Genomic DNA, 9,508 nt, shown 5'->3' on the forward strand with positions numbered 1-9,508 from the left:
AAAAAAAGAATTTTTTTTAATGTTTATATTTAAATACATAAAGAAATATATTTTTTGATATTTATAATAAAATGTATATTTATTTTTAAAAGTATACACTTTAAAAAATATAAATTTCTTTACAAATAGAGAAAGATGTTTTTTTTCAAATTTTAAAATATATGTGTATTTATATTTATATATAAGAGAGAGATGTTTTTTAAAAATTTTTTTTTAATATATATTTTTATATATATTTTTATTTATATATATATAATATTTAAAAAAATATAAATTTAAAAACAAAAAAATCTTTTCTATATTAAATAAACAATGCTCCATGACATTCATTTGGCCAGGGGACATCCAAGGTCACACACATCTCTTAAATAGGGATATATGGCTCTTTTTTTAGAAACAGTTTGTGTACTATAAACTTTGTTTGATTATTGAGTGTAAAATGAAGATTGTTTAGTGAAACGTCTCCTGCTCCTCAGTATCATGAATCGGGCCCTTTTTAGTTCTGATGCTGAGCACAACTTCTCTTTGGGCATTCATAAGGTGTCGTTGGGCCTTAAAATTTTTTTTCCTCTAGAACTCAAACCACATTGTCTGCCCCCACAACAAAAATAATAAATCAAAAATATGTTAAAGATGGAAAATTACCTGGGAAAAGTTAGAAGTAACTTTATTGATTCCTGCCCTTTAGGGTCTGTGTTTTTGTGAAACAAATGTACACCTTCTGCCTGTTATGTATTTTTGAAAAGAGATTGAAGCACTGGGAACCCCCTGTGGGGAAAAAAGGTAAACAAAGGGGTTCAGGGGCTGTTGATGCTTTGAGAGATGAAAAATGTCTGCATCATGTTAAAAATTTTTTTTTGACACAAGTGAGACGTTTATGTGACAAAAAAAGAGAAAAAATGGACTCCCCCCAGTCTGCAGGCTTACTCTCTCTTTTGGTGGTCCTCTAGCGCCACCTGGTGATGGACTTTCATTTGTTTATTTTAAAATTTTAATTTAAATTTTGATGGGTGTTCTGTTTTGTTGGATGACCCAAAAATGACATTTTAAAATAAAAATAAAAATTTTAATGTTTTAATGTGGGGCTGTAGGTTGAAATATCCCGTTACCTGACAACATAACAGCATATTTGATATAGTGTTTTGGGTCAATCTAAAGCTGTTTTTAAATGTGTACTGACATTTAATTGTTAAGAAGAATGATTTGATCATAAAGAGATGATCTTTATTCTGTTAAAAATGACATCATTTAAAAAAAATTTTAAAATCAAATACTTTTGAAAAAAAATTTTAGAAATTAAATAGTAAAAATATTATTAAACATTTCAAAAAAAAAATATGTTATGTATCCAAATTTAAAAACATTAATATAAATACAAAATATTTATCAGATATGAACATTTTAAATATTTCAATTTATAAATGTAAAAATTTATAACATATTCAGTTTTTTTAATGCTGGGTAAAGTTTTTGTCTGGTTTTAGATGCTGATCTTGTCCCGTCTGGCTCTTAACCTGATGACCTTGGGGGCCTGCTTTTTTTGAGACCACCCCAACCCCTCTGTGGTTGAATACTCCCAAATTTCACATGCAAGAGGGTTTTTTCCTGATAATCCCTCAGAAAAATCTCTTACCTGCTGGCTCACACTTTCTTCCCCTGTCCCTTTGGAAAACCATAGCTCCTTCTGGGGTGGGCCCCTTCTGTCAATATTGTTTTTTTTCCTGCTCACAGTTTTTCTGAAACATACAGACCATTTTTTGCATTTTTCTGGTAGAATTTTTAAAACCCCGTTTCATCCAGCTGCCCAGTCCATCAATGGTGTTTCTGTATTAAAATATTCTATCTGCTTCATGTCTTTGTTATTTGACAGTCTAAAGTTTTGCCAAACCATTATTTTTCCAGCCTTTTAAATTTTCAAATTTAATTTTTGAACTGTAGCAAGGGCCATTTCCCGATATGTCTGTGGTATTAAATCTAACATGGGTTTATTTTTTCAGTTAGATGTATTGGTGATTTTCTATCAAAGACCTGCTTGAGTAACAAGAACTATATAGTCAGTACTGTTATGTGAACAAGTCTGGGGCCTGTTTAATCTTTTTAAGGTGAGAAAATCTTCCTTTTAAATTCTTACAGATGCTCAAGATAACTAGTGTCTATTTTTGACATTCCCAAACAGATTCCCCGCTGCTTATTTATTTAAATGTCCCGTGTGTAAACATTTTGCTCTAGTATACACGATTTTTCATTTCAGGATCCCCTTTTTCTGATATCTTTATGATTCCAAATTTAAAACAAAAACATTTGTTTGACTATCCTGTTTTGGGTAACTTGTTAACATTGAATTGCTCATTTTTGCTGGTTTTTTTTGATTTTGGGAACCCTTTATGTTGATCATGTTTTAAATATTTTTAAAGAGTATTACACTAACCCTTTTTGAGAGGTCTGACAGTTTTCCGGGGTTTGGGGATGGTAATGTGATTTTTGGGTTTCATATCATGGATGCTGCCTTTTAAAGTTGACTAAGGTTTGTGGTCTGACCGTCACCTGTTTAGACAGATATTGTGAAAGTATAAAGAAGCGAAAACTTTTTCAATTTTAGCGAACCCTTGGGCTCATTTTGCGGGGACTGGTTTTTTTCCCTGAACAAAAAATGCTCCCATTTTGAAGAAAGTTTTTGTGTGGTCATGTGAGCACTGGGGGTCCTGTGTGAAAGTCTTCATTTGCTAATGCAACTTTTGGGTTTTTTCCCCAAAATCACTGTTCTCTTTTTCAGTTGTCCCCCCCTTTAAAGTCTTTAGACTTTAGATGGTGCCCCTTGGGTTTCCGTTTCTGCAAATTTAATTGCTTTGACTTTTCTGGGGGGGCTTGATGCCTTTTCTTTTCATTTATGTCCCAAAATAGACCCCGATCAGATGATGCTGTCTTGTTGACACATTCTCCTGGTTTCTCCAGATCCTGGCATTTACCCCTTTAGGGGGGTATCATTAGCTGAATAAACTCTACCCGGCCCCTCTGATTTCACAGAGACTAAACCCCAAACCTGTGGGGAAAGTTCAAGAAGTTGATTCTGGGGGATACCCTTTATTACTGTTTGGGGTGTCTTCAGGATTTACCAAAAGCCTGGTGAGTACACAAGGGGCTTTACATCCTTTTGAGGACAGCTGTATTCCCCCAGGGGGGGGTTAAACAAAACCCCGGGTTTACACCAGCTCAGGAAGAAGACTGCAGGGACCAGGCATTCAGGAGGACTTCCCGGGTTTTTTCCGGGTGAGAGATGTTCTTTTACTCTGAGCTGCAACAGCAGCTCAGCCCTTTTTTTGTTGGGGAGGGTCAGATCACCCAAACCGCCCTCAATCCATGAACAATGTGCTTTTGGGGAGCCAAAAGTTTTTGCCGCTTTGAAAAACTGGGGCAGTCCTGGGCCACACGCCAAAAAGCCCATCAGCCCCTCAGGGGTCACACCCTGGGGCCCCCATCAACTGGAGGAAACCTGGAGAGGCCAACAGGCTGTTCGCAGAAACCGGGGGGAAATGTTAAAAGCACTCTGACCCGCTGTCTTGTTCAGGCATCTTCAACATTGAGACAATGCCAGGTTCCACCTGCTTCAAGGGACCAATCTTTTTCCCCAAAAAACCCAAGATTCACAGGAAAATCAATGACAAAAGGTTTTTACCTCCTTGGTTTGAAGTCCTTTTTTAAACCGGGCTGTTTTTAAAAAACATTTTAAGGGCCAATCAGCCCAAATCCACCTCTGGAGTTACGACCAAAAGGGTCTGAGGTGAGTCAACCCCCGGGGACCCTTTCCCCAAGGGGGTTTTTTTCCCCGGAACCCCGCCCCGAATTTCCCGTTTGGTGAAAAATTTCATCTTTAAACCCAAATCATGGGGCCTGTTTCAGGAAAAAAGCTCCCAAAAACTGGGCAGGTGACTCCACCTGGGTTTTCCCCGCTTGGGGCCCGCGAACACCCCCTTTAGGGTGAAATCACCGGAACCCCAGCAAGGGTTCCCCAAGGGCTGGGTTCCCTGCCTGTTCTTCCCACACCCCAACAGTTCCCCAGTCACCCGCCCGAAAAACTCGTTTAGACACCCTCCTTGGGGGTATTTGGTAACCCCGGTTTTTAATTGGCCCCCTTTTGGTGACCGGTTTTTCAGCCCGAACCCTGAACCCAAAAACCGACAGTGATGGGGTTGGGGGGATTTTCCCAAAGGAACAATCTTTATTTTTTTTTTTACCCCCCCCCTGGGAAAAAATTTTCCTTTCCCGGGCCCCCTCTCACCCAGGGGCCCCGAAAAGCCCATTTAAACCAAAGAAAACCCCCCCAGGTTTCTTTTTTCCTTTTAGGCAGTTTTTTTCCAAAACCTTCCCAGAGAAAGGGTCTTACACCCCGGCCTCTGGGGTCCATTTTATTTTGTCCCTTCCCTCCCCTTGGCGCCACACCAAAAATGAGGCCCCGCAACTCTCCCTGGAATTTGTGGTTTAAATTTCCAAAGGGGCCTGTTGGAAAGAACTGCCAAAAACTGTTTAAATTTCCCCTTTTCCCGGCAATTTTTTTTCCCGTTCCGAAGGCTGTTTCCCGAAAAACCGGGTCCAAAGTTTTTTTTTCGAGTGGGAATATATGGGGTCCTGGAACTTTTTTTAAGGGGGGCTAAACCATTTTCCTTTTTGGGTTTTTTTACTCCCTTCTTTCCCCCGGGGTCTGTCCTTTTAAATGCCTTTTTTCCAACACGCCATCTTTATTTTGGACTTTCCTTCCACCCCTTTGCAGGGTTTTTACTCCAAAAGTAAGCCTTTTAAAACCCAAAATTTTTGTGATGCTTTTGTTTTTGGTTGTTTTTTGTTTTCATGTTTTCTCCCGCAGCCCCCCAAAAATTTGGGGGGGTTTTTCTTCATTCCCATTCAAAACAACCCGGTGTTTTTCCCTTTTTGGGTGCAACCCTTTAAGCCCCCCTTTTCCCCTTTAATCTCCCCTTAACCTATCCTTTAGAAATTTTTCCAAAGGGGGCCTTTAAACCCAAAATTTTTTGGAAATTGTTTAAATGGTTCCAAACCTGGGATGATTCCCCTTTAGTTTTTTTGTCCTTCCTTCCTATTTCCCCCCTGAAATCCCGTTCCCGCTTTTTTGTTTTTTTTTGGTTGACAAACCCCTGGAGTTGGGAAAGTTTATTTTGGGGCTTGGTACTTTGTTTGGCGCGGGTCCCAAAAACATAAGCTTTCCTTTTTTTAAGGTTTTTCCACTGCCACTGTTTTTCATTCCCCACCTTCCGTCGGCCTGTTTCCCTTTTGGATTTTGGGCCTTTTTTTCCAACTAAGGGCCTTTTTTAACTGTTTGGCAGGGCTTGGGAGCGGGGGGAAAAACCCCCCGGGGTTTTTCTGGGGTTTTGGTGAAAGGTTTTCTTTTTCCGGGTTTGTCCGGCCCAAAAACGAGAAATTTCTGGATCTTGGGGGTTTTTGGGTTGGGCTCAACCCTTCACAGCTTGGGGGTTCAGTTTTAAAATAAAAAAGCACTCGGCCCAAACTGGGGGGAAATTTCCTCCTTTTTATCCTTTTTGGAAAATCCAAAAAAGGGGTTTTTGGGGGTTACTGTGCTTAAAATTCCCCAAATTCCTTTAACCTTTTTTCTCTGCCACCATTTTGAAATTTGTTTCCCCAGGGCCAAAGGGGAATAAATTCCTTTTTTTTTAGGTTTTCGGGGAAAACATTAGCCCCTGGGCAAAAATTTCTATCCTTGAGCTTTAGGGGGTTGGGGCCCTTCCTTCCCATTTCCCCTTTTGAAAGCCTTTCCCCTGTAAAATTTTCGGGGTTTTTTTTTATAAAATAGTGTAATTACCCGATCCCCCCTTTATTTCCGTTTCCCTTTCCCGGTAACATTTTTCACTTTCCCTTGGGGCGTACTTTGGGTATATTTTTTTCCCACAATTTTTTGCAAAGTTTTTTTTTTTGCAAATTTTTAAATGAGTTTTTAAAAACCGCGCCGTGCTTTGCAAAAGCTAATCCCCCGTGGGGAAATTTTTCTTCGTTGGGCCCCAAGTAAAACTTTTGGGCCACTTTGTTCGGCTAAGGCCTTTGCAACTTTTCTGGACCCGAACCTTTTGGGGGCTTTTTTGGGGCGGGGGCCCTCGTCTTTCTGCGCGATAAAACTCGTGAGGGCCAAGGCCACGCCTTTTTTGGGTTGGGGCCGGGCCAGCCCCAGGAAAACCCCGGGACCCCCCTTGGGGGTTTTTAGGGAAAAAACCGGCTCCAAACACTTCCCCGAAAAGGGAGGTTCCGTCCCTTTAAAAGGGAGGGAAGGGGCCCGGCAAAAAATGGGAAAAAATTTTACCTCCTTTTTCCCTTTTCAGGAAAACCGAAAAATGGGGACTTTGGGCCTTTTTTGTTTCTTCAAAACTTTTATTTTTGGGAAGTTTTTGGGACCTTTCCCCATTGGTGAGGGGATGTTTTTTTTATTTAAAAATCTTTTTTTCCCTTTCTTCACCGATCCCCAAAAAGTAGAATAACCCCCCACCTTTTTCTTTCCTCCTCTTTAGGCTTTGGGGCGGGGAAAAAACCCGGGTTGGCGCCCCCTTTTTCCCAGCGCCCCGGGCAGGAAATGGGCCCCAAACCAAAAACCTGGGGTGGGGACGCCCCCCTTTCCATCCCTGGTTCGAATTAAAGGGAAACACACACCCATGAAAACAGGGTCACACTCGTGACCTCCAGAGGAGCCGACCTCCGGGTTTGAGAAGTGAAGCCCCCCGGAAAGAACCTGAACGTTACATGAAACCTTCAGTGAAGTCTGAGACGTGTTGGACCACCACCTCAGTTATGGAAAAGAACGATGAGACATTTACTGATTATGATACTTTATTTTATAATGCAACACAGTACATCATGTGTACGTTGATTGGGAAAACAACAACAACATTTAGTCTCACAAATGTATTAATAGAATAATTTGCATGAAGTTCTAAGAACAAAATATCTCCGATAAAGAAGCTCTGGTGCTTTCTCTCTTTAAGACCCATGCAGAGGAAGAGAAACTTAAATTAAAGAATACATCAATAACAATATTCATCAAACATTTAGAGCTCAGAGCATTTTACATTTCCTGCAGATAAATATGAGTTCAGGTAACAGTGATGAAAAAAAGAAAAAGCGCCACCAAACTCAACATCAAACCAAGGAGAATGGACACTTCCTTGTGGGTTCTGTGCATCTGCAGACTGGTGAGTTGTGACTAACAAGGTGTTTCACTTTGTCTTGGTTTTGTCCTGGTTCTCTGCAGGGGGAATACAAAAGTGGAATTATCTTGGGCTCTGTGGCTGGCTGACATCCTGTCAAGGGGGAAATCCCTTTACAGGATGGATGGGACCTTTTGGAAGGAAACAGTTGAAGGGACAGAACCAAATGATCATTAGCTTTGTTCCTTGACATAAGACTTCCCTGACAATGATGTCGAACAAATAATTTTAACTCTTAAGATTAATCTAAACATCTTTCTGATCGTGATAGTTTTGTCTGAGAGTTTCTGAATAAATGTGTTCTTTCCAGTGGTAAACGGCAATGTGACGCCTGTCTGATAGTTGAAATGTCCCCACCTGGTCCTGAGCACTTTGACTCTTAATGTTCTTCTTCTTTTCCACAGGATGTCCCCTTTGTGATCCTGATGCTCAAGGGAGAAAGGGGAAAACCAATACTGTGCCTGTTCACCTGTTTTGGGTTGGGGGCCAGTGATTCGACTTCCTGCCTGTTTGGTCACGTTTGTCCCAGGAAATCGCGTCACGACACTTCTTTCAGCCACCCTTCAGTCTCAGACTGACCTGCTAGAGGGGTCATCCTATGGATGCAATTTCTTGAGCTGCTGATATTTTGGTACTCCATCAGCCTCTAATCGGCCATGTCCCAAAGACTTGGTAGTAACCCCTCTGATGAAGGCGGTTTCTCCGCTCCAGTCCTGCCAGTACTTGGCGGGTCTTGGTGATTTCGGCTGTCAGCTTCATGTACCCAGGCTGTTCTGTTGGATTCAGGTTTATTGGGGAAATCATTACAGCCTGAGGTTCCCCCTGTTTTCAGCACAAGCCTCCACTCCTATGGACAGTCTTCTGTCATCAATTTTGAGGGTTTCTGCTCGGGGCCTCAGTTTTCCTCCTTGTTGAGTGAGTTGCAGAATTGATCTTCCAGAGAACAATTTTAGGCTTCCCCATCTCGGATGCTTTCTCATAGCTGCGCAAGGAATTGTGAGGGCCTGGAGAGATACCACAGCTGGCATTTTTCAAATAGGAATACCTTCTCTGGTGGTTCCCCGGGCGAACGGAGTTGCCCTTTATTTCGATAACCAAGCCGTGTTTGGGCCCAGGAACTTTGCACTCCGGGGACAGCACCAATCTGTCTGAACACTGCGCCCCTTTGTAGACACGGGCCCTAGTCCATGTGTTCTCTTCAGACCAGTGGTTTCTCTCCTGTTCTCAGTTTCACGTGCATTGTTGCTCCCTTTTCCATCGGACTTTTCTCCTGACCCAGCTCAAGGATCCTGGGAAACGACTTCAGGGGTGCGTCCCTCCTCCCCCCCCCCCCCCCCCCCCCCCCCCCCCCCCCCCCCCCCCCCCCCCCCCCCCCCCCCCCCCCCCCCCCCCCCCCCCCCCACCCCCCCCCCCCCCCCCCCCCCCCCCCCCCCCCCCCCCCCCCCCCCCCCCCCCCCCCCCCCCCAAAAAAAGGTTTGAAAAAAATCCCAAAAAAATTTTTAGGGGATACACTTTATTTCCTTTTTTTAAAGTTTTTTTGGGATTTTTTTCCCTTTTAAATACCTTTTTTTTCCGTTTTTGGGGGTTTTTTTTAAAATTTTTCCTTGGTTTTCCGGGTTTCGCCGAAAGGGGGGGGAAAAATTTTTGTCTTCTTTCCCAAGCCCTTTTTTTTCCCCCCCGGGGGTTTGGGGGGTGGAGTCCCCCCCCGGGGCCCGGGAAAAACCCCGAGAAAATTTCCCCCTTTTGGGGGGGCCCATGTTTTTTCCCCTTTACCCTTGCTTTCCGGCCTTATCGTCCCGGGGAATTGCTCGGGGAAACGGGGGTTTTTAAATGGGGGGTTCTGGGGCCAAAGGCTTTGGTTCTTTGTCCCGTTCATAATTATTAAATTTTGGTCTGTTGTATTGAAAAATTTTTTCTGTTTCCACCTGCTCTAGGCTCTCTCTTCCCATCTGGCCGCAGACTTTTTAAGGATGTTTCCCGCCCTTTTGGGCTTGGGACTTTCCTTCACGGGGTTGCTGTCTTTTAAATATTTAGTGGGATCCCGGTGCTTTTTTATTTTTCCCGGGTTAGGGTTGACTGGGTCTCGGTCAAGGGCAGTTGAACCCTTTCTGGGTTTCCCTGTCCTTCCGCGCCCTTTGGTGTATGTGTTAAACGGGGCTTCCCCTTCCCTTTGCCCTCAATTGGCGTTTTGGGAGGGGTTCCCTGGGGATTTCGGGGTCTGTTTGGGCGTCTTGCGGGAGGTTCTTCACCCTTGCCCCGGGCTTTCTTGGCGGACCTTCTAATTCCCTTCA

This window comes from Pseudoliparis swirei, chromosome 8, assembly GCF_029220125.1.
Source record: "Pseudoliparis swirei isolate HS2019 ecotype Mariana Trench chromosome 8, NWPU_hadal_v1, whole genome shotgun sequence".
Classification (NCBI taxonomy): Eukaryota; Metazoa; Chordata; class Actinopteri; order Perciformes; family Liparidae; genus Pseudoliparis; species Pseudoliparis swirei.